The sequence below is a fragment of the Mandrillus leucophaeus genome, unplaced genomic scaffold (assembly GCF_000951045.1).
Source record: "Mandrillus leucophaeus isolate KB7577 unplaced genomic scaffold, Mleu.le_1.0 Scaffold346, whole genome shotgun sequence".
Taxonomy (NCBI): Eukaryota; Metazoa; Chordata; class Mammalia; order Primates; family Cercopithecidae; genus Mandrillus; species Mandrillus leucophaeus.
This window is the reverse complement of record NW_012103654.1, coordinates 2,596,114-2,619,710: the sequence shown is the minus strand read 5'-3', so window position 1 is coordinate 2,619,710 and position 23,597 is coordinate 2,596,114. Positions and strand designations below refer to the sequence as shown.

Here is a 23,597-nt window from a genome sequence, read left to right as displayed (position 1 = left end):
AAGAGAATAAAATACTAAGGAATCCAACTTACAAGGGATGTGAAGGACCTCTTCAAGGAGAACTACAAACCACTGCTCAGTGAAATAAAAGAGGACACAAACAAATGGAAGAACATTCCATGCTCATGGATAGGAAGAATCAATATTGTGAAAATGGCCATACCGCCCAAGGTAATTTATAGATTCAGTGCCATCCCTATCAAGCTACAAATGACTTTCTTCACAGAATTGGAAAAAACTACTTTAAAGTTCATATGAAACCAAAAAAGAGCCCACATTGCCAAGACAATCCTAAGCCAAAAGAACAAAGCTGGAGGCATCATGCAGCCTGACTTCAAACTATGCTACAAGGCTACAGTAACCAAAACAGCATGGTACTGGTATCAAAATAGAGATATAGACTGATGGAACAGAACAGAGCCCTCAGAATTAATACCACACATCTGTAACCATCTGATCTTTGACAAACCTGACAAAAACAAGAAACGGGGAAAGGATTCCCTATTTAATAATTGGTGCCGGGAAAACTGGCTAGCCATATGAAGAAAGCTGAAACTGGATCCCTTCCTTATACCTTATACAAAAATTAATTCAAGATGGATTAGAGACTTAAATGTTAGACCTAAAATCATAAAAACCCTAGAAGAAAACTTACGCAATACCATTCAGGCCATAGGCATGGGCAAGGACTTCATGAGTAAAACACTAAAAGCAATGGCAACAAAAGCCAAAATTGACAAATGGGATCTAATTAAACTAAAGATCTTCTGCACTGCAAAAAAACACTACCATCAGAGTGAACAGGCAACCTACAGAATAGGAGAAATTTTTTGCAATCTACCCATCTGACAAAGGGCTAATATCCAGAAACTACATAGAGCTTTAATAAATTTACAAGAAAAAAATCAAACAACCCCATCAAAATGTGGGCAAAGGATATGAACAGACACTTCTCAAAAGAAGACATTTATGCAGCCAACAGATGCATGAAAAAATGCTCATCATCACTGGCCATCAGAAAAATGCAAATGAAAACCGCAATGAGATACCATCTCACACCAGTTAGAATGGCAATCATTAAAAAGTCAGGAAACAACAGGTCCTGGAGAGGATATGAAGAAATAGGAACACTTTTACACTGTTGGTGGGACTGTAAACTAGTTCAACCATTGTGGAAGACAGCGTGGCGATTCCTCAAGGGTCTAGAACTAGAAATACCATTTGACCCAGCCATCCCATTACTGTGTATATACCCAAGGGATTATAAATCATGCTGCTATAAAGACACATGCACACATATGTTTATTGTGATACTATTCACAATAGCAAGGACTTGGAACCAACCCAGATGTCCATCAATGATAGACTGGATTAAGAAAATGTGGCACATATACACCATGGAATACTATGCAGTCATAAAAAAGGATGAGTTCAGGTCCTTTGTAGGGACATGGATGAAGCTGGAAACCATCATTCTGAGCAAACTCACAAGGACAGAAAACCAGACACCACATGTTTTCACTCATAGGTGGGAAATGAACAATGAGTACACTTGGACACAGGATGGGGAACATCACACACCAGGGCCTGTCGTGGGGTGGGAGAATGGGGGAGGGATAGCATTAGGAGATATACCTAATGTAAATGATGAGTTAATGGGTGCAGCACACCAACATGGCACATATGTTGTACACATATGTTGTATACATATGTTGTATATATATGTAACAAACCTGCACTTTGTGCACATGTACCCTAGAACTTAAAGTATAATAATAAGAAGAAAGAAAGAAAGAAAATGTGCTGATCATTCTCAAGGAGTCAGGTGTTCAGTCTACTGAAAGTGAAGGAAAGGCATATCTAGCAATACTTTTTATTTCGTTGTGAAGAGTTCTGCTTTTAATAACATTGTCAGCATGCACTAAATCATTGCTTCTCAAGGTTTAGAGCTGCTGTGATGCAGAGAAAAGCACAGGGTGTTTTGTGCATATTGAATAAGATAGCTGACCTCATGCAGGGCCAAGAATACAACAGATGCTTTTTACATACACCCACTCCCTCATCTATGCCTTTTCCAGTGGTCCCCATCCACATTACTGTTTTTCTGCATGATATGAAAGTTAAGATATAAATATGAGAGTATGTGAGTGTGTGTTTCTGTTTAAGAGATGCCGTAGCTCTGTTGCCCAGACTGGAGTGTAGTGGTACAACATAGCTCACTGCAGCCTCCAAATCCTGGGGTCAAGCAATCCTGCCACTTCAGCCTCCTCAGGAGCTGGCATTATAGGTGTGAGCCACTATGCTCAAATTACTGTGTTTTAATAAGTCATCATTCATTTTAGACCAGTGATTTTCAACTTGGGAATGATTTTGCTCCTAAGGGGACATTTGTTGAAGTCTGGAGACATTTTTGTTTATTACAACTCAGGGCAGGAAATGCTAGCCCCTCAAAACAAAGAATTCTCTAGCCCCAAATGTCAGCAAGGGCAAGGTTGAAAGTCCTGTTTTAGAGCATGTACTTTACATTGGTGTTTATAGTTATTTCCTCATTGGATTCTAAATAAAGGAAGGAGAGGACTGAGAAGGATGTGACCGGCTGAAGACACAGTGGAACAGGAGGTTGGAACAAGTTGGAGGACCCACCTATCAGGTGCCAGGATTCGCCCACTCTTTACAAGCACACTGCAGTTTCCAGCTTAAAAACAAGTGCTTTATTAGATATACTCACTAGCAAAACCCCAACCCTGTATAACCCAGCTCTCTCCCCATGCCACGTCTTCACCTACGCTGGTGAGCGCAGCTGAAGGAGCACACATCTCAGTGGGTCCCTGTGCCCCTAGTCTATTCACTCTTCTATATTGGTTGGTTAGCCTCTAAAACAGACAGGGGGGCAGAGGCATGGAGGACTCAGGAGGGCAGTGAGGATGATGAGATGACACTGGAAAGGCTGGGCACTGTGAAAGGGAGATTACCACAATGCCAGGGGCTTGGGTTTTATCACAAGGGATGGTTGGAGAACAAGCACGAATGGTGCCCTCCAGAGCCAAACTATCCTACTCTTTTCTGTACTGTAATCACAACCTGTTCATACTCCTGTTATCCCTTGTGTCTCTCTGTATTGTGCTACTTACTTGTAACTTGGGCTCCTGAACTGGGCCTTATTATCTTTGCCTTTGTGTGCCCCTTGTGTGTAGCACAGAGATTTATCAGTGAGTGTTTATTAAACAGATTTGGCAGTGTTTTAGACACCACAAGCAGCCTCTCAAAATAATTTTCCCCACTTTTGAACATTTGGGTACTATTTGGGTACTATTCCCAAATACTTGTTTCCAATGCAGTTGTTTAGAGCTTGAAATGCATCCTCCTGGTTTTATAAATGATAGGTTTTCAGACTGGTGAGGAAATGTCCCAGCACCCACAGTGTTGCTGAGCCATAGTGCTTAGTAGCTCAGGATGGGGGATTTCCCAGCAAAAGGCCAAGAGAAGAGAGTGCCCATTGCCTCTCTTTGTTGCACGTGGACTCGGCAAATGTGTTCTTTACCATTCTACTGCCTCTCTGGCATGGAACCTCCTCTCGCCTTCTGCTGCACTTTTCTCTTTTCTCATATTCAAGTGGCTTTTAGACTACATGGGTTAAGAGTCTGGGGGTTCCTGTGTTGCTGGACACTGTGGAGTCTGACACTGGAACTCATGGAAGAATTACCACCTTGCTTGTTGTCAGCTTGACTATTTGGTCTTTCAAATGTTGTTTTGCTTTTCATTTCTTCTAAGAATTAGCTTTCTTTTCTCTTTTAAACTTTACCAAAAAAGAAAAGAGGGGAGAGGAGGCACCGGTTTCCCTCAGTGGATATTTCTCTAGGGAAAATTCAGTCTTGTTATTAGGTTCATTCTTTAACTACCCATGCTTTTTGCTTCCACTTAGCATATTTTCAGATGTCTACTTAGATACACAGTTCTACAAAAACAGAATTTTCGATTTCAGATTACATTCCTCAAACTCAAATCACACTTATTCTTGGAGAAGTGATCTTTATAAGTGATAGTTTTATTTTTAAGCATAAGAAGCCATGTTAACAAAAATACAGCATATTTCAAGATGAAGACATTAAATAATATAGCTAAATATAACAATTATCACATGTCTGCATACAATTTGGTTTCACCTTTTTTTTTTTTTTTTTTTTTTTTTTTTTTTTTTTTTTTACCCATTTTTTTTTTTTTTTTTTTTTTTTTTTTCTGAAAAGACTGTCATCTTCTTGAGGCATGCAACCAGTTTTGTTTTTGCTTAATCCATGTACATTGCACACGGGCTCTAGAGGTCTGTGTTTGAGGTGTGCAGGTGCAGTGCTGTTGATAAACCCTAGTTACTGTTATCATTGGTGCGAATGAGTTAGAAGGCAGCAATGATTAAAATGAAGTGTGGACATAATTTATTACTACATGCTATTAATGCCATCACTTTTACTTTTCTGCATGTATAAAATTAGGAATAACATATAGGTCTGGTATTTTAAGAGCAAGTTTTAGCTTTTGCTTTTTAACATTCTTTTATTATAGTATTAAAGCAGTAAAGGCTCATTAAATCATCATTTTTCAGTTGCTTACTACTGGCCAAATCTTAAATAAGTAAACAACAAGATGAGCATTTTACCCTTAATTGTTGCAGTTTTAATCCAGTTCAGAATTTTGAAATTGTTTTCTCTTGTGTTTCTTTTCCAGAACACACGAGGTTGTTCTCCTATTTCAGCAGTTGGCCGCAACTTCATTGCTGGAAAACGGTGATTTCAAAGTATTTATTTTTCTGGTTTATTCTACATTATTACTCATTCAAACTGGCTTTTAGTTTAACTTTGCATGCATCAGTTGTTGATTTGGAGACTCTGTTTGGGTTAACTCTGCAGACACACAGCTTCTAAGCTGAAAAACGTCCAGGGTATGAGCTAGTCTGATTTGAATTTAGTACCTTAGGTCTTCTGCGATAGAAACGAAGACGCCAGTGGGTATACTTCCTACAACATGGTGTTTCCGTTTGATTGGTGGTAAGCCCATCCGTGGCTGAGCTTTGTAAAGCCTCTGTGAAGTTGGGCTAAATGCCTACTCTGTCTCAATCTCTTTCCTCATCTTTGAGACAGGGATAATAATTGGATAGTCTCATAGGCTTGATAGAGAGATTAATAGGATACACAGTGCTCACTGTCACCACTACCAAAAAGATATGAGGCTCTGTTTTTGGTTATCATTATTCATGGTATTAATAATCTCATTTTGTGCTGATGATAAAGTTATGTTAATAATTCCTTAATGACCTTGGGTCATCTTCTGTGAACAGACCAAACGCAGAAAAAAACCATTCAGACTAAATGAACAGGTTAACACAAAGACATTCTGTATTTTATTTTAGGAATTAGTTTACTACAATGATTATTAGTTTTTATAATGAATCCTGGACTTCAAAGCACTATGTCCACCCATTTGAAAGATTTATTTTACAAACCTCAAGAGTTGTGGCCTGCCCGACTCATATTCATTTTAAATCATTATCCAGTTCCTATATGGCCTGGAAAGGAATTCATCTGGTCTAAGTTTTCCCCATCTTTTCACCAAAGGAATCTTGTAAAGTAGGCCACTGTCTTTTAATTAAATCTTTGCTTCAACTTACTGAGAAATTCCTTCTCTTGCCAGAGTAACCCTTTCCTCTTAGGAGAGCAGGGAGCTATTTCAGGGTTATTTTGGTGCCCCTCTGAGGCCACAGTCTTTCTAAACATAACTGCAGATCCTGGAAATCAGCCTGCCTTTTGTTAGTTAACTTAAGCTAAAGAATCAGTACATTAAGACCTTTGATTATCCACACTCTAAAAACGCCTTCCTCTGATCTCCTAATATTTGACAAGAATCTCGATTCAGGGATTAGACATTTTCTCTAATGCATTTCCATTTCCACTAGAGCTGCTTGCCTTACACACATTATTATGGCCTGAAATGTAGAGCATTTTCCAGTTGGGGGTAATTCAGATTTAACTCAAGAATCTATATATTTTAGAATAGGCATCACATGCTTCTGTAGTAGAATCGCATTCCTCCCAGTTTCTGGAAAGCATTGTGTGGTACTTTTTTGTACGTGGCTGACTTCTTGAGTTTTACTCCATCTGACCCTCCTATAGAAGCTAAGCTTGAGGGCAATGTTTATATTTTATTTTAGTACCTAAAACATCTAATAAATGCCTGGAGCATAGTAACACACCGTGGATGCTCTAATTTATTTAAATGAATATATCTGTGACACTGTAATAAAGAAGATAGAATTCATGAAAAGTAATTTATCTCAAGCTGTGCTTTTTTTCTGACTAAATATAAGCATTCTTCTCAACAATGATGCTTTGCTTGTTATTTTTGCTACATTAAAGAAGAGCCACCAAAACCAATTTATGTCCCCTTTCCCTCTTCTGCTGAGATCAGAACTAACATGATGGCTACATTCTTTTGAAACTTGTAATTGTGTGTCATTGCCAGAGTGGAAGTAGATTCAGACAGTATCCGCACCAAATTTAGTGATAATAGTAGCGACTTTATGATGTTTTAATTTGAAATTCAAAATTTTAAATTGCCCCAACCCATTTTCGGGCTTCCAGTGTGCCTGTGCCTTGGAAATATATTTGAAACTTCCAGAGTTGTTCTTTCCAGTTATTAGAAGCATAAGCAAAGCAGGCTGGGTGTGGTGGCTCACACCTGTAATCCCAGCACTCTAGGAGGCCGAGGCGAGCAGATCACTTGCGGCCAGGAGTTCGAGACCAGCCTGGCCAACATGGTGAAACCCTGTATTTACTAAAAATATAAAAATTAGCTGTGCATGGTGTTGCACACCCATAATCCCAGCTACTTGGGGGGCTGAGGCACGAGAATTGCTTGAGCCCAGGAGGCGGAGGTTTCAATGAGCTAGGATTGCCCCCCAAAAAAGAGAAACACAAGCAAAGAGAACACAGAATCAGCAACCGTCCAGGGAGATGTGCACTCCTAAGCTGAATTAACAAATAAGTGTGTTTCTTGAGAGGCCAGAGTTAACACAATTAGTGATGAACTGCATCTTTGAGGAGCTAGGGGAAAATAATGGGATTCATTTTTAATTCAAACCAATTCTAAGCAAGAGCCTTGGCTTTCTGGAGTGGCTTTGTAATCAAAGGTTACCGCAGGGCTTGTCAGAACTTTTAACAACTGTCTCCACTGTGAAAATGGTCCTAAGTTGTAAGGTGATTGCAGAGCTGAGGAAATGATGACTCTAGACTCTAGCCAGCTTTTGTCTCGCATTTGATCTTTGGCTCACAAAGACGAGGTTAATTTCAGCATAAGCTGTTAGCTTTATTTTTTAAATCAGTCAGTTTTAATAGCAGCCTGCTTATGCCCTGAAAAACATCCAAGAGCAGAAAGAAAGAGTTGGCCTGGAATATAAATAAGTGTTACAGTATAAATCTTAGCTGTCTCTAGGCCAGTAGTCAATAAAAATACTTTGCAGTCAGTCTAGTTAATCTTTCATTTTCTTTTTGCTATCCTTCCTTGTGTTTATTGTGTGTGTGTGTTTTCTGAACTATAAAAGCATATACATAGTCACGATAGTTGGAAAATTTAATACTGTCAAGGAAGAAAAAGTTTCCTTGTGAATCCATTACCCAAAGAGAACCATTGTTAGCATCTTGGCTGATATTTTTCCCTGAGAATTTTTCCCAAGCAGACATCATAATTTTTAAATTCCTCTTGGTTTTGTTTGCTTTTAGAGACAGGGTCTCAGTCTGTTGCCCAGACTGGACATAGCTCACTGTTGCCTCAAACCCCTGAGCTCAAGAGATCCTCCTACCTCAGTCTTCCAGGTGGCTAGGAGTACAGGCACATGCCACCATGCCTGGCCAGTTTTTTTTTATTTTTTGTAGAGATGGGGTGTCACCATGTTGCCCAGGCTGATCTCAAACTCCTGGGTTCAAGCGATCCTCCCACCTTGGCTTCCCAAAATGCTAGGATTGCAGGCATGAACTACCATGCCCAGCCTCATATTTTTAAACTGCTTATGATGAAAAATTTTATACACACAGGAGAGAATCACTGAGTCCTTACATACTCACAGTCTAGATTCACAGAGTATCAGGATTTTGCCACCATGGCTTCACCTATCCCTTTTTTCTTTTTCTCTTTCTCTTTCCTCTTTTGAAATATCAACTAAGCTACTTTTAAGAGGAAAAGAGGACTCCTGATATTCTGAGGACTGTGGAAAGCAAGGATTTGCCTGCCAATTTCACATATTCTCACTCATCCTTTATTAGGAAGCAAAAAGTGTGGTTTTACACTTCATATTGTATTGTACTTTGGGAATAAGCCGCCTTAAAGCTCAAGTCTATTGCATGCTAGATGGGTATTGATTTTTCCTCTTAAATCAATGTTTCCCTAGAGCATAGTTTTATTTATTCATAAAGCTAAGATGATGTCTGACAGGAGTTACAGCAGTGTAAATCTGTGGTGCAGGCACAATAAGAAGAGCTTTTGTAAGACTCAAAAATCCATGTTCTGATGCTAGAGGGTATCCTGATAAGCCTGAAAAAGTGCATTTGTGATGCTTCCAAGTGTAAAAGGAACATTTCAGCATATAGTTAAGTTTTACTCCTCTGTTTTCTATGCTATTTTGCAAATGGACCTAAATACATTGTGACTGAAGCCAAGCCATGATTGTGTCTGATGCACAACGGGTTGTTGGAACAGCAGGCTGGATAGAATCAAAGCTTCAGCTGCAATCTTTTGTTGACACCAAATGTCAGCTTGCTCCGGAAGGATGTAGTGGCCCTGTTGATCTGTCCCCTGTAATTCTGCTCCCTGGCCCAAAGGATGGGCACTTCTGCCCAAGGGGCAGTTAACGTGAGAGTGTTCACTTTGGGATACTTCATTCACTTTGGAATAACTCTGTGTACTTGTTGGTGTGTTATAGTACATGTAACAGCTCTCTGTGTAGCTAGGCCATGTAAGTCAAGTGTAATCCTAAAAGGGTACTCCTTTTGTAGATAGATAGATAGATATACACACATACATACACACACACACACATATATACACACACATATATATAATACATAGTTTATGCTCTTTTACAAGTGTTTATGATATAAAAATTATTTTTTAACTTAAAAAAATATGCCCTGACTTTTCCCTCAACATTGACTGCTTTTTTTTCCTATGGTTGAAAAATGCTTCTAATGGCTAGAATGGCACCATTTGGAATTTTAAATGTCCAGTTTTTTAATAGCTGGATTATTAGGTCTGATCTTAGCACAGTAGAACTGGCTGGAGAGTCAGGTGATGTAAAAGCTAGTTTCATTGTCCACTCTTGGCTGCTTTGTGACCTATGGCGACTTTCTGAACTTCTTTGGGACATTTTGTTTATATTGTTGTGTTTTTTTCCTAATTTAAATAACCGTGAGTTTGTGTGAAACTGGCAGATATTCAGTTCTTGATTTCCATAGACTTCCATATATCAGGACTCTTCCATTTGAAAGTAACTAGTTGATATTAAAAAAAAAGAAAAAGAAGAAAAGGAAGTGAAAAGAGAAAAGAAGAATGCAGAAGTGAGGATTATTTCTTCATGAAGAATAAGGTTTGTTCCAGTTTTAAAAGCCCGTGACTTTCTGTGAAAAGATTTCAGATGATTAGCTCAGCTACCAGGAACCACACAGTTTTCTTAGAAATTGTGCCATTGAGGACACCAAGGGGGCCAGGGAGGACACAGCACCAGTTAGAGGCTGGGGCCTTGAACCCCTCCCCCCGAGAGCAGCTGGTGCTCTACCAGGTCTGTGGCTGCCAGGGTGCCCAGATCCCCTTGCCAGAGGCTTGGGAGAAGCCTTGAAGGTGCTGTCTCTTTGGATCTCTGCTGTTTCCTCTCCATTGGGAGCTACACTGGGAGCCTCTTCAGAGGAGGGTTCTAGGAATTAGAAGGGAAAGCATATAAATGCCATTCACTACAGTACCTGTTCACTGCTGGTCACGGTTGTTCTCCTTTGCCTCGTCAGCCTCAGGCATGGAGATAACCTGGTGGCATGTCAGTGTCTTCGAGTTTTTCCCATTAAGCTCCAAGAGCATTGATTGCTATTCACTTCGAGAATGGATGTCTTGAGAAGATCGTAAGAACTGCTTTTGGAGGACCGAGGCTGCGGCCTCTGCTTCAGTAGAAACCCGAGGCGCCTGACATGCAGAGCACACTAGAGGACCTATTTGATGAAGAGAGAGTTGGCTGTTTGGAATCTAACCATTGATATTAAGGTCTGTGTGTTAGGTTTTCTAACTAGCTTTAGTTAAGTCCTTCAAGGTCTTTTTTTTTTTTACATTCTTCCAATATAATCTGCTTTATATTCTTTAATACTATGTTTTTGCTCTTTTAGCATTAATTAATTATGCACTCCTCTAGGGAGCTGATTAGGAAGTCATCGTCCTTGACCTTGTGTTTGGTTGCTTTAGAGCAGGGGTTTTCAGCCTTTGCAGGAACCAGGCCACACAGCAGGAGGCGAGTGGTGGGCCAGCCTCCTGTCAGATCGGTGGTGGCATTAGGTTCTCACAGAAGTGCGGACTCTGTTGTGAACTGCACATGTGAGGGATCTAGGTTGTGCACTCCTTATGATGATCTGAGTGGAACAGTTTCATCCCGAAACCATCCCCACTCCCACTGTCTGTGGAAAAATTGTCTTCCATGAAACCGGTCCCTGGTGCCAAAAAGTTTGGGGACCACTGCTTTAGAGTTCCTCTTGGCTCCCCAAGTCGACCCCAGTGTGGAAGCTAAAGTACTTCCATCTTGTAAGCTAATCTACCATGTTGACTTCTTATGAACAGTTCCAGGAATGCTCTGACATTTCCAGTTTATCTTTTGTTCCTTGTGTAAGAGCACATACCTACCGTAAATCCTGCCCTTAGAGCAGATCAACCTTGATATACTGGTACTTACTGTAAATCCTGCCTTTAGATCAAATTCCTACTCATTTCCTCTGGAGCATGTGTAACCCTTCCCTGGGCATATAATCCTTGGGTCTGGGGGTCTCATGATGAGGAGATCTACTTGTCTTGTGGCTACCCAAAGCCATGCTCCTGTCTGTAAGTTCCCCAATAAAATCACCCTGTAACCACAAGATGGACTTGTCTGCCTCCTTCTTTGGTTTCTTGACTCCTTCTGTGTTTGGGGGTCGCTTTGCATATGTGACCTTCTCATGAAACATCTGGTCATTAATGGAGTGATAGTTTCACAGCCAGACACCTGTCATACCCAAATTACTAACATAAGGCGATTCTGAATGCTGGACTTCTAGGATCAATCACAGGTTCTAGTACTTAAAAAAAAAACTTAAAAAAAATTTTTTTAGAGACTCCCACTCCGTCTTATGAAAGCTCCATCCTTACCAGTGGAGAAAGAATTTCCCTGTTGGGTCTTTGTGTCTTGCAGGTGGCCAGGGATGCTCACTGAGGCCTGTCCTGTTCAGTCACAGAGAGCTCCAGACTCTTGAGCAAGGTTTAATGAAGCTGTGGCTGTGTTCTGTATTCCTTTTTCATGTCATGAAAAAAGATATTTCTTTTGTGGGCCTGCCACTTTAGCAATAAAAACCCTCCCCCGACTCCTTAGTACCAATATTGCTCTAAGAAGGAAGCACCTGGCTCTCATGGCCTTATCTGAGCCTCGAATAGAAGAGACCACACACGCTGGAACAGCCCTGCCCAGGCCCACCGGGAGAGATGACTCAGTTCCAAATAGGGTTTTCATTTTAGATATTTAAATTCTGAGTTTCTCATAGTTATTCATGACTAAGAAAAGGGGCAGCTCTGCACTATTCGTCCACTTACATATTTCCTTCCTTTCACTTTTTTCATCGTTTTCCCTTTCTCCTTTTATTTAGTAGATTTTTAAAAATAAATAAAATGCTATGTGGCATAGCACCTTGCCAAGCAGGAAATTCTTATAATTTCATAATATTTTCTAAAATAGATTTTAGACCAGCCATAGTGAAGTTTAATTATGGTGCTAATGTGCTTCTGAAGATTCCTGATAAAAGACTTGTGCCCTTAATCCCATCCACTCAAGAGGCTGAGGTGGGAGGATCACCTGAGTCCTGGAGTTTGAGGCTGCAGTGAACTATGATCGCACTGCTGTACTCTAGCCTGGGCAAAGAAACCCCATCTCTTAAAAAAAAAAAAAAAAAAACCAGATTTCTGTTGAAAGGATAAAGTTAACCCTGTCTATGATGGCTTTAACTATGATAAATCAGCCAGCAGTAAATTAAATAAATAAAAATTTTTTCTAATGTTTCATATAAGGGAAGAACCAAAAGATTGAGATTTATGTGAAAAATGAAAAATATCAAATATCTGATAATGGGATCGCTGGAAAACTTAGAAAATTAGAAATGAGTTTGCGATTTCATTCATGTAATCCTTTGCCATTGCCCATCTGATGCCCCATAGCCCAAAGGCATGCTGCCAATATGATTGTTTCCATGTATTTTTTTATAGCTGAATGTATATAGTTTATAAAATGTATATATACCATTAAGATGTTGTTAGACAAGTATTAGGCCAAACAGGTTATGTTTGCAGAAAACAAGTGTGAATGCAAGGAGTTTAGTGTGTTCTTAAACTTCTGCTAACAAAAGAACTCCCATTTACTTTAACAGAGATAAGTTTGCCTCCTGAGTATATGAGAATGTGGCATAGACCACAGATACACCTCAGAATTGATGTGAAGTCGTGACTATCGCGATGAGCGTGGGTGCTTTTATAGATAACTGAGATGTTATTAGCTGAAGTGTCGAGAGGGGCTGGATTGTAATTATTGTTGACTCATTTTAAATTGCTTTGTTTTATAATCCCTTAATATAATAAATATGGTAATATTTGAAAATATGCCTCAAAGACACCAAAAGTGATGAAAACCACCGAATTACAAGACTAAACTGCTGCCTCCCATTTGCCGTCTGTCATCCTTTTCCCATGAAAGATGGCTTTTATAGGTTGAAAGCATAGAGGATGGCTCCTTCTTGTCATTCAGATCTCTGCTTAAGGGTTACCTTCTCAGAGAGGACTTCCCCCCAAGCATCCATGGCTCAGGAAACCCCCCAAGACACTCTCACCTTTCCTTTTTTACCTTTTAAATGTTCCGCATCTGCTACTTTGGTGTTAGTCTTTTGTCAGTCATCACCTACTAGGTGCTAAGACCCCATCTGTTTTGTTCACCCTGTGTCCTGAGTGCCTAGAGCTGTGCCTGGCACTGAGTAGACATTCTTTAGATGTTCCATCTGCAGGTTTTCTCCTTTGGACCTACCCCTCTGCCTGACCTTGAGAGCATTTCGTCATCATTGCCTAGAATCAGGCCCTTGTTTTGGAATCTGTGGTACTGTATTCTCTGAATTTCCATCATTAACCAGCCTTTACTCCCTGGTGGCAGCATCTGATTAGTATGATGTTAACACAACTACTGTATGTCAACATGATAAGCATTTGTGGCAAGTGAGTCCTATCAAATTTTCCAGCTGCAAGAGAACTTAAGAAAGGTTTTGAGAGGGAAACTTGTAGACATTTAAGTCTTTCCTATGCTAGTGTTAACCCTCCAGATCAGTTGGCCAGAATGTTCTGCTCTGATGGTAGACCTGAGTAATAGCATGTTGTAGCTTCCTTTTTTGGTACTGTTACTTAATTTACCCCCGTGAGTAATGCTGTAAGAAGGAAGGCTTTAAGAACACTTCACTTCTCATCCCCCCATTTCCAGCCCAGTAGCCTGAGTCTAATCTTGTTATGTCTGGGAATAGAGTTACTAGATTTTCTGCTAATGGCTGTATTTTACATGATAATGAATCCAGTCTTTTCTACAAAGTCTACTTCATTTATGCAAAACAGATATAATTTGGAATGTGTATGAATGAAGCTATTCTTTCAAGGGAGCAGAGAGGCTGCTGTAGAGCCTGTTAAATACAATTTTATGGGCCCTTATGTCAGGTTAACACAAGTAAATGTTGGTTCTGTGGTTATCAAAGCTAATGCTTATTGGATAGTCTCAGGTAAAACAAAAAACAGCTTTTGAATCTCAGGGCCTTTGCTACTTACTCCCTAATTTAAGCTCAACTTGTTTTCAACCATCTTTCACACTTTGAGTAGTGGCCTCTTATACATTAGCGGCCTCAAAGTATTAGTGAGACTTCTGCTCATTGATTTTCAATAATATAGAGAAGGTATTCCAAACTGGTCCTGGCTATTAACAGAGCAAAGGCAGAAAATTAAATTAGCAGGGGGATATATCAAAAGCCTTTTGTAAGTGCCATAAAGTCTCCAAAATCTAATCCCTGAGAGAAATGTATTTTGTTCTGGAAAGAATAGCTTTCTTCTATTCTGAAATACCTTTCATTTAATAGGAGAATGGGTGATTGCCTGTGAATGGAATAGCAAGAATTCTCAATCCTTTAATTTTGCCACCAACTTGCTGTGGTTTATCTCAAAAAAATGATCAACCTATAAGAAAAACATCCGTGGGCTGCTCTGCTCTTTGACTTTTAGGTAGAGTTAATTGTATAGATTAATTTAAAAGTTAGGTATACTAATTAGTAGTTGCACATTGCAGAAGTCCTTAGCTCAGGGTATTTATTGATTTTTGTCTTTTTTGAGTTTTATAAAAAAGCTAGATGCCTGAAAACACTGAATTGTTTTACAATGCTAAGTTAAGAATGAGTAACCCTGCCTTCTTACTAATGGACAAAATTTTGATTTTTGGATCTAACACCAGTGGTCTAGTGCAGAAACACGAATATTTACTTGCTTAATTTGGATGGATAATCAGTTTTTTAAATTTTTTTCAGAGGCAGGGGGTTAAAAAAATACTTAGGCGTTTTGTTTTGTTTTGTTTTGTTTTGTTTTAAGATGGAGTCTCACTCTTTTTGCCCAGGCTGGAGTGCAATAGTGCAGTCTCGGCTCACTGCAACCTCTGCCTCATGGGTTCAAGTGATCTTCCTACCTCAGCCCCCTCAAGTAGATGGGATTACAGGTGTGCACTCCCACACCCAGCTAATTTTTGTATTTTTAGTAGAGATGGAGTTTCACCATGTTGGCCAGGCTTGTCTCGAACTACTGACCTTAAGTGATTGACCTCCCAAAGTGCTGGGATTACAGGCATGAGCCACAACACCCAGCCCCAAAATACTTAGGCTTTTTAAGCAAGATAAATGTGCTTTAGGGAGACCTTTTTGCAGAGGCTGATTTAGTTTTGGGAAGATAATAGACTCCTTTGAGAAGCTAATGAATATTCTAGACTGTCTGAAGAAAGACACATGCACAGAAAATTTGACATAATTGCAGGTAGTTTACAGACCCTCTGAAACTTGGCCAAGATCCTGTTGGCACTTATCTATAGGACTCCAGGTAAACAGACCCTGACTTATTTCTTCCAAGCAGGAGGTATGTTTAATTTTGTGCTGTAAATACTAGTCTTTCAATTTCTGGTAGTAACATAGCACCCCACGCATATTTGAATTGTATAAAATGCTGTAATATTTTTATCTAGACAGAAACAACATTTACAGTTGGCCCTCTGCGTCTCTGGGTTCCACATCCGTGGATTCAACCAACCTCTAATTCAAAGTATTCAAAGAAAAAAAAAAAAGAATACTTGCCTCTGTACCGGACGTGTACAAACTTCGTTTCTTGTTATTCTCTAAACAATGCAGTATATCAACTACTTATATAGCATTTACATTGTATTAAGTATTATAAGTAATCTGGACATGCTTTAAAGTACATGGGAGGATGTGTATAGTTTATATGCAAATACTATGCCATTTCATATATATATATATATACTTCAGTATATATACTTAAGTGTCTGGGGATTTTGGTATCTGAGGAGGGTTCTGGAACCAGTCCCCCAGATACCAAGGGACAACTGTATTTAATCATTTCACAATGAAGTATATATTTAAGATGCCAACAATTATTAAAGAAATAGTTATATAGAACACTTATTGAATTAAGAAGATCCATTTTTTGTTTTTTTGTTTTTGTTTTTTTTTGAGACATGACCTTGTCTATTGCCCAGGTTGGAGTGCAATGGTATAATCATATCTCAGTGCAGCTTCCAACTCCTGGGCTCAAACAACCCTCCTGCCTTAGCCTCCCCAAGTAGCTGGGACTACAGGTGCACACCATGATGCCTGGCTGCTTTTTTATCTTTCGTAAAGACGGGGTCTTTCTATGTTGCTCAGGCTGGTCACAAACTCCTGGTCTCAAGTGATCCTTTCACTTTGGCCTCCCAAAGCATTGTGATTATAGGCATGAGCCACCAGGCCTGGTCTGAATTTCTAATACCAGCTTTAAACAGTCTTGCAGTGGTGCCCAGGTTGGAGTGTAATGGTGTAATCATACCTCAGTACAGCCTCCAACTCCTGGGCTCAAGTGATCCTCCTGCCTTAGCCTCCTACAGGCACACACCACCAGCTTTAAAAGGACCCCCAAATCAATTCTATTGTTAATTTTCAGTCTGTCTTTCCCCTAAGTGGCGATGTTAGGAAAGAAAATAGTATCAGCTTTTATTACCACTTGCCTGGCATTTTAAAATTTGTTTTTCCCAGGTATTCCTAGTAAATTTTGCTTTATTCTCCTTTATGTACACACATTGAAACCTGCAGAAGGATGATTTCTTTTCTTTGTGCTGCTGTTGTTCAGAACTGCTGTAAGAATCTACAGGTCCCTTTTTGGGTCCATGGTAGATTACAGTTTAACAAGCATTTCATCTTAGCAGAACTAGTATTAGGATTGGGGAAAAATGAACAAAGAAATCTCTCACCGAACAATTCCTGTATATCCACTAAGGTCCGGCTCAGATCTGCTCTTCTCTGCAAAAAGTTCCCTAATCTGTTCCATTTCACTTCCTTTGGCAAGTTTTTGATACCTCCCTTAAGGCAGTATTTACCGTTATCAGTTTATGTAGTCCCTTCTGCTAGACAAGGAGTTTAACTAATGGGACTGGAGTTATTTTTGCTTTTGTTATTGATATGTAAAACAATGGCTATCAAAGGATTTATATATATGGTAGGAAGAAGTACAAGAAAAGTCATTAATTAAAAAGAAAAAGGGATTTAAGTTATAAGTAAAAGACTGGACTTTGATATTCTAGTATATTTTACCAGTGATACCATTTTTCCAAACATTTCTGAAAAATTTAATAATCACATGAAACACACTCAGTTATTAAATGTATTTAACTATCAGTTATTGCTAAGATGGGATTAAAGTCAGTTCTTAATTTTTCAAAAAAATATGATCCCTGGGATGAATTCATTCATTTCATTAATTTACCAAACTGAATTCTTCGAATGTTTATTTTATACCTTGAAATCAGTTCCTCTTCCTGAATTTCCTATCCCAGTTAATGGCACTACCATATGGGCAACATAGTGAGACCATGTCTCTACAAAAAAAAGTAAAAATTAGCCGGGCGTGGTGGTACATTCCTGTAGTCCCACCTGTTTGGGAGGCTGAGGCAGAAGGATCGCTTGAGCCCAAGAGTTGTAGGCTGCAGTGAGCTATCATTGCACCGCCGCACTCCCAAGCAAGACCCTCTGTCAACAACAACAAAAAAGATATTAATTCAGAGATGAGATAGTGTCTTGGACAGGACTGACCTTGGCTTAGTCATTATATCCTTAAACTATTGATGTGCCTCAAGGTTATAATAATAATAATGACCACATTGGGTTCTTTCTACACACCAAGGACAGTGATAACACATTCTCCCTTCTCCCATCCAGTCTTCATCATGAGCTTTTGAAATGTAGGTATGATTGAGAGTGAGGGGTATAGGGCCGACTCTTTGGGCTGGAATCAGACCTCTATCACCACTTACCAGCTGTCTCACTTAGACGTGTTTTCCTGCCCCCCGTGTCTTAGTATACTCATCTGTAAAACAGATAATACTATCTCATTCTGAGGATTGATAGAAATACTAATATACTCTTGAACCCTGTGCCTTATGTTAGCTGTTAGAGTCATTATCCTCATTTTGCAGTCAAGGCATCTGAGCCTCAGAGGTTAAATAACTTGCCCCATTTCTCACACAGTCAGTATGAATCAGAGCCAGGGTTTTGGAACCATCTGTCTGACTGCAAGGCCTTGTGTATAGGATATATCCTTATTGAACTGAATGGAAATTCACAATTACATGTTTTCAAATTTCATAGCATAGAAATTTGTCTTACATATGTTCTTCCTGGGTGATCTTATCCATTCCAAGGACTTCATTTGCCATCTAATTTAGAGTTGGCAAACTATGACCTGCAAGCTGAATACATTCTGGCACCTAGTTTTGTAAATAAAGTTTTTTTGGAACACAGGCACACTCATCCTTTAGCTACTGTTGATGGTGGCTTTTGTGCAACACTGTCAGAGTTGGGTAGTTGTGAGAGAGCCTATGGCCTCCAAAGCCTAAAATGTTTACTTTCTGGCCCTTTACAGAAAGCATTCACATACCCTGATCTTGCTCACTACTTTCAGCCTTTCTCATAAGATCTTGATTCCTAAATTTAGCCACCCACCAAATTTCTTCATGCCCCATATCTAACTTAAAATCAACATTTTCCAACCTGATTTCTTCAAATGTCCATTTCCCACCCTGAAATCAGTTCCTCTTCCTGAATTTCCTATCCCAGTTAATGACACCACGATATACCCAAGGTATATCACTCCTTTTTATTGCTCATGCCTGATCTCTTCAAAAGGCCTGTTCATTGATTATCCTGAATACATACACTTTTTGAAGACAGCAACCTAGGCTTTTAAGTAACCAATGATGATCATTCTAGTATTCTCAGTCCCCATGTGTGATTAGACCAGAAATTCCTTTGACAGTCCGTCAGAAGTCGCTTTAAGGTGTATTCAATGAGAAATAACTATGGTCTGTCTCCATCCAGTAAGCCATGGAAATATGAATCCATTTCTCAACTTTAGATAGTATTTCACAAGTAAGAATTAAAGAATGCTAGAATGTCAGAATATTGTAAAATTTGTAGTCATTACTGGAATATATGGAAAAGAACATGGGTATACGATTTATTGAGTTGTCACTTCAAAGTTATTCATCATTTATGTTTTAAAATTAAATCTCATTTATTTATTCAGGGCCTCCTTGGCTGGTAGAGTAAGAAGTTAAAGTTCTAACATCAGATTATCATTTTTTCTTGTTCATCCAAAGAATATATTCAGATAATACATTCATGTTCATTTTCATCAATATTACTTGAATATTATTCCAAAGCTCATGATCTTATTAACTCTGCATTCTCTTCTATGAATTTACAATTACAATTATGCTGTAATAACTGATGAAGAGCACAGAAGAGCATAGTAAAAATAAATAAACTTTGAAATACGAAAGGATTAGTGGGGATAATAAATATCCACTCAGTGTCTTAGCATCTTTGATCTTGGCATTTGTTCTATCCAGCAAATATTTTCATAGTACTTTAATTTCAGTTTCTTTATCTGAAAAATTATGCAGGAGCAGCCTTTGTTTTCCAAGAACAACAGAGATGTTTATAGCATTTAAGTCAAAAGCAGAGGTAATAAATTCATTCTAATCCTCTGAGCAAAGACATTAGCCTTTGTGTAGCACAGGGATTTGAGTTCGTTCTCACAAAATAATCCCAAGAATAATAGTTCCCTGTGCTTACAATTGATCTTAAAGATTAATATATTTCTGTGGTTAATGATTATGTAATACATTAATAAGCTTCTCCAAATACTTCCTGAAATTTTAATTATCTGTAGACTTTTAAAGCTATATTTTGATCAGCCATGTAAAGAAGCAGTGTAACTCAATCACTGTCAAATTAAGGATGATTTTACGTTCTGCTTTAGAGAAAAATACCACCCACCGTCAGTCTGCAAAATAGCTGAAATACTTAGAAGGAAAAAAGTAAGTAATTAAGGATGGTAAGCTAAAATACTGTCTCAATGCCCTTTTTGTCAACTAGCCTCATGCAGTGGTGGGGGCTACTGAACTTAGGATTTCACTGTGCCTTCTGCTGGGAGTGCAGGTGCCCTTGGCTGGCCTCCCACCTAAGCTAGAGGGTGGCACTTAAAGTCTCGACACAGAGTCTCATATATAAATCACTTTCAAGTCTTTAAATAGGTTTTAGCTATGAAAATGAAAATTTGGAAACTACTTGCTTCAACAATGAGGACATGACTAAGGATATAAAAATATTTAATAGTTTATAGTCTTCAAAATGATTTATGCAGGCTATTTTGAAACATAGAAATACATTTTGTATGTAACTGAAAATGGTACATAACACTATATTTGCTGACGGCAACTTGCTAAATATTTACATAAAATTAAAAATCAAAGGAAATATCAGAGTACAATAGAGTTTAATGTTCATTGGTTTCTCTGTTTTCTATAAAGTTGTTTAACTTTACAAAAATTGTTATGACCTGTTTGTCTTAAGAACGTAAAAACCCTCCTTTTCTCATCATTCTAATGAGAAAGGATGTTCAGTGTTCCTAATGACTGAAAGATGAATTTTTGGAGTAAGATCCATTTATAAATTAGGCCTCTTCTGATATTTTTCTTTTCCTGGGTTGCCCAAATCTTATATATGTGCAATAAGCCAAAAAAAGGTGGGAAGATGAACAGAAGATTTAGATTTCTAATTAATCAAACACAAACAGAGAAATACCTAAGTAGATGTGCCAATCTAGAGAAATTTATGTGACAGTTTGGGGCTGATGGTTTCAAAAATCTTAAGTCGTTTTTAAAGAGCACCTGGCTGTGATTCATGTAAATTAGGACTTCTCTGTTCTCATTTTTCTGTTTCCTCTTATCACATCTAATAGGGACACTAATCCAGTAGTGCTCATTTTACATAAGAGCAGAGCCTTCAGGCTTAACTTGGGCATGTGATAGAGCTGGCATCACGTCATCCAGCCCAGCACTGAGTATCAGAGACAGCTTACAGATGGATGGAGAAAAACCCATCCATCTGTAAGAAAGACAGCATAAGAAATAATGCTGCATTCATTAAGAGGCATATATATGTATAAGCTTTATCTCAGGAAAAGTAAAATGTAAGACAAATGTAAAGTCACAATCCTGTAGAGAAAGAGAGTGGTAGAAGAATATGGGCAACTCAAATTCACTTTGGCCACCTTCTCTACTTGTTCAGTTATATAAGGCTGATGTTTCTGGGAGGTGGAAGACAGTGAGTTTGTGTTTCTTTTGGAATGAGCACATGTTCTACTGGCTTCTGCCAGCTCATGCAGCAGGAATGTGGGGATGTGACTGTGGAGTTGACTCACCAGCTGATGGACTCAAGCACCTACTTTTCTCCTTTCATTGCCTTAGTGGGTTTCTCTACATTGCCTTACTGGGTTTGCTTGTCTGTCTGTTTTCCTATCTGGAAGGAATCCAAATGCCTTAAATCCAAATGTATTTACCACACATGAATTAACTTATAGGCAAATATAGATGGAAAGGACTGTGAGTACCATTTATTTTTTCATTTCAGGACTAAGCTTTGGTCTCTCTCCCACATCTTGTCATGGCATTTTATGACAGCTACACTTATGAAGGGGTAACTTCATACTAAAATTGTGACTTGAGAACTGCAGCATGGTGCTGGAGCCTCAGATCCCTGTGATTTTAGAAGCATAAAACTCAAAACTGAATTTCAAAGAGGGTCTTCTCCAGCCACATTCTTACCACTCTTCTTGTGAATGTTTAAATCGAAGTTTGCTTTATTAGATAAATTCTGGCATTTGGGTATATGAATGAGGTAGACCAATTTATGTGATTAAATTCTCATTCATTTGATAAGAGGATTAAATGCCTCATTGCAAAATGCCAAAGGATATTTTTAATTTCCAGTCTCAATTTTAATTGAAACACTATCATTCTGTTTTGAGCATTGAGGAATAGCAATGAAACATGTTTAAGTTATAAAGTAATGATTATGTTGTATTAACTTTAAGGCAGTTTTCCCTAGTTTTGTTTTCATAGGAAAAATATTTACAAGTTAATTTTTGTTTTTATCCATATATAAAATGAAAATAGTACATTAAACTTGCCATCCTGTGTCAAATGGGGCAGACTGGGGGAGAGACTAGGAGAGCAGGGCGGGACCTTCTCCATCCCCAGTCCCACCGTGGGGTTTGTTGTATGGTAGGTACTCAGTAAATATTTATTGAATCTCCAAATGAATGATTAACTACTGGGAGTCAGCAGTCTAGACTGGAGTACCAGCCCTGTTAGTCCTCAGTAATATCACTGAACCTCTCAGTCTCAGTTTACCCATTTGTAAAATAGGCATGGCGATGTTTCCTGTCGTTTTAATGGAAGACTGTGAGAATTAAAGGGAAAATGTGTGGCACATTTTAGAAAACTGGAAAATGGTGATATAAGGAATCCTTTCTGGCATTATTATTTTGCTATGTGCTGCTTGTTAGTGCCCAGTGTTTGTTAATATTAGCATCCAGTTAGCATTCAACAAATGCATATTTAAAATAAGCTAATGCACTCACAGTAAAATTGAGGACATATTAGCAATTTATCATAAATTATTTCACTTAGCATTTTTTAAACCCTATATTTCTTTAGGCATAATTGTAATTCCTTTATGTACCTAGTTTACTTTTGCATTTTCATAGGTGGACATTGAAAAACATACATAGACAAATAAATCATTATTTCTCTGCAGCATTGTACATTAATAGCTTTTTGTGTACATGTGATTAGGAGTCGGCAAAAGATAATGTAGCGCGTAGTATAAAGGTTTCAGATGTAAGTAAATGAGAAGCTGGCTTATTGCTGTCACTTCTTTGGAAATTAGATTAGGACATATATCACATAAAATTCACTTTTAGATATGTTGTGAAGCTAATGACAGGCTTTGTTGAAGCAAGGTTTTGTGGGTTTTGATGAAGAAAATCAATCGGTATATGCCTTACCTTTTATTCTTTCTTCTTGCTCAATGTGCAATTAGGTTTGCTTTGCAGGATCACAGTATAGAGCATATATTCATTTTATATTCACCCTGCCTGTAATGATTGTATGCTAGCACTTCTAAATGACACCAAAAATGCATTAATAAAGTCATAATCATTAGCCAGAATCACAAGTATTATAGTCCTAAATTTTGTTTTATTTTCTCTTTATGTCCTTAATTGATGATATATTAATGATTTAACCCATTTGAGTTTGTTTGTACTGTATATTATATATTGCAGTGAAACACTGGGCTGCAAAGACTTATGAAACATGACCCAGAACTGTCCAGGTAGGGATATGGGACACAATTTCACGTCAGCTTTTAAGATCATCTAATAAATGTATGTACGTTTATATATATGAATGATGCTGGCGTCGTTGATGTAAATCATAATAATGACAACCACCCTGAATTTCCCACGTTCTGAGAAAAACTAAGAGATAAGATAAAATCATTGTCAGATAAGGCTCAAACATCACCCTTATTATCTGTAAAGGCCAGGCTGCAGGGCATGGTTTATTTGTTCTCCTAATATGGAACCCAGGAATTAAGCACAGGTCACAGTGGCTG

At 38.5% G+C, this 23,597-nt stretch overlaps 1 protein-coding gene across 1 annotated transcript in view; it reads left to right on the top strand.

Annotated features, from left to right (window-relative positions):
* Window positions 1–4,719: 4,719 nt before the first annotated feature.
* The window catches only part of PAG1 (phosphoprotein membrane anchor with glycosphingolipid microdomains 1), a 99,089-nt gene continuing 80,211 nt past the window's right edge, over window positions 4,720–23,597 (top strand). The window contains exon 1 of the mRNA XM_011989092.1: window positions 4,720–4,778. The gene's annotated coding sequence lies outside the window, so the exon portion shown is untranslated. The remainder of the gene's footprint in view (window positions 4,779–23,597) is intronic.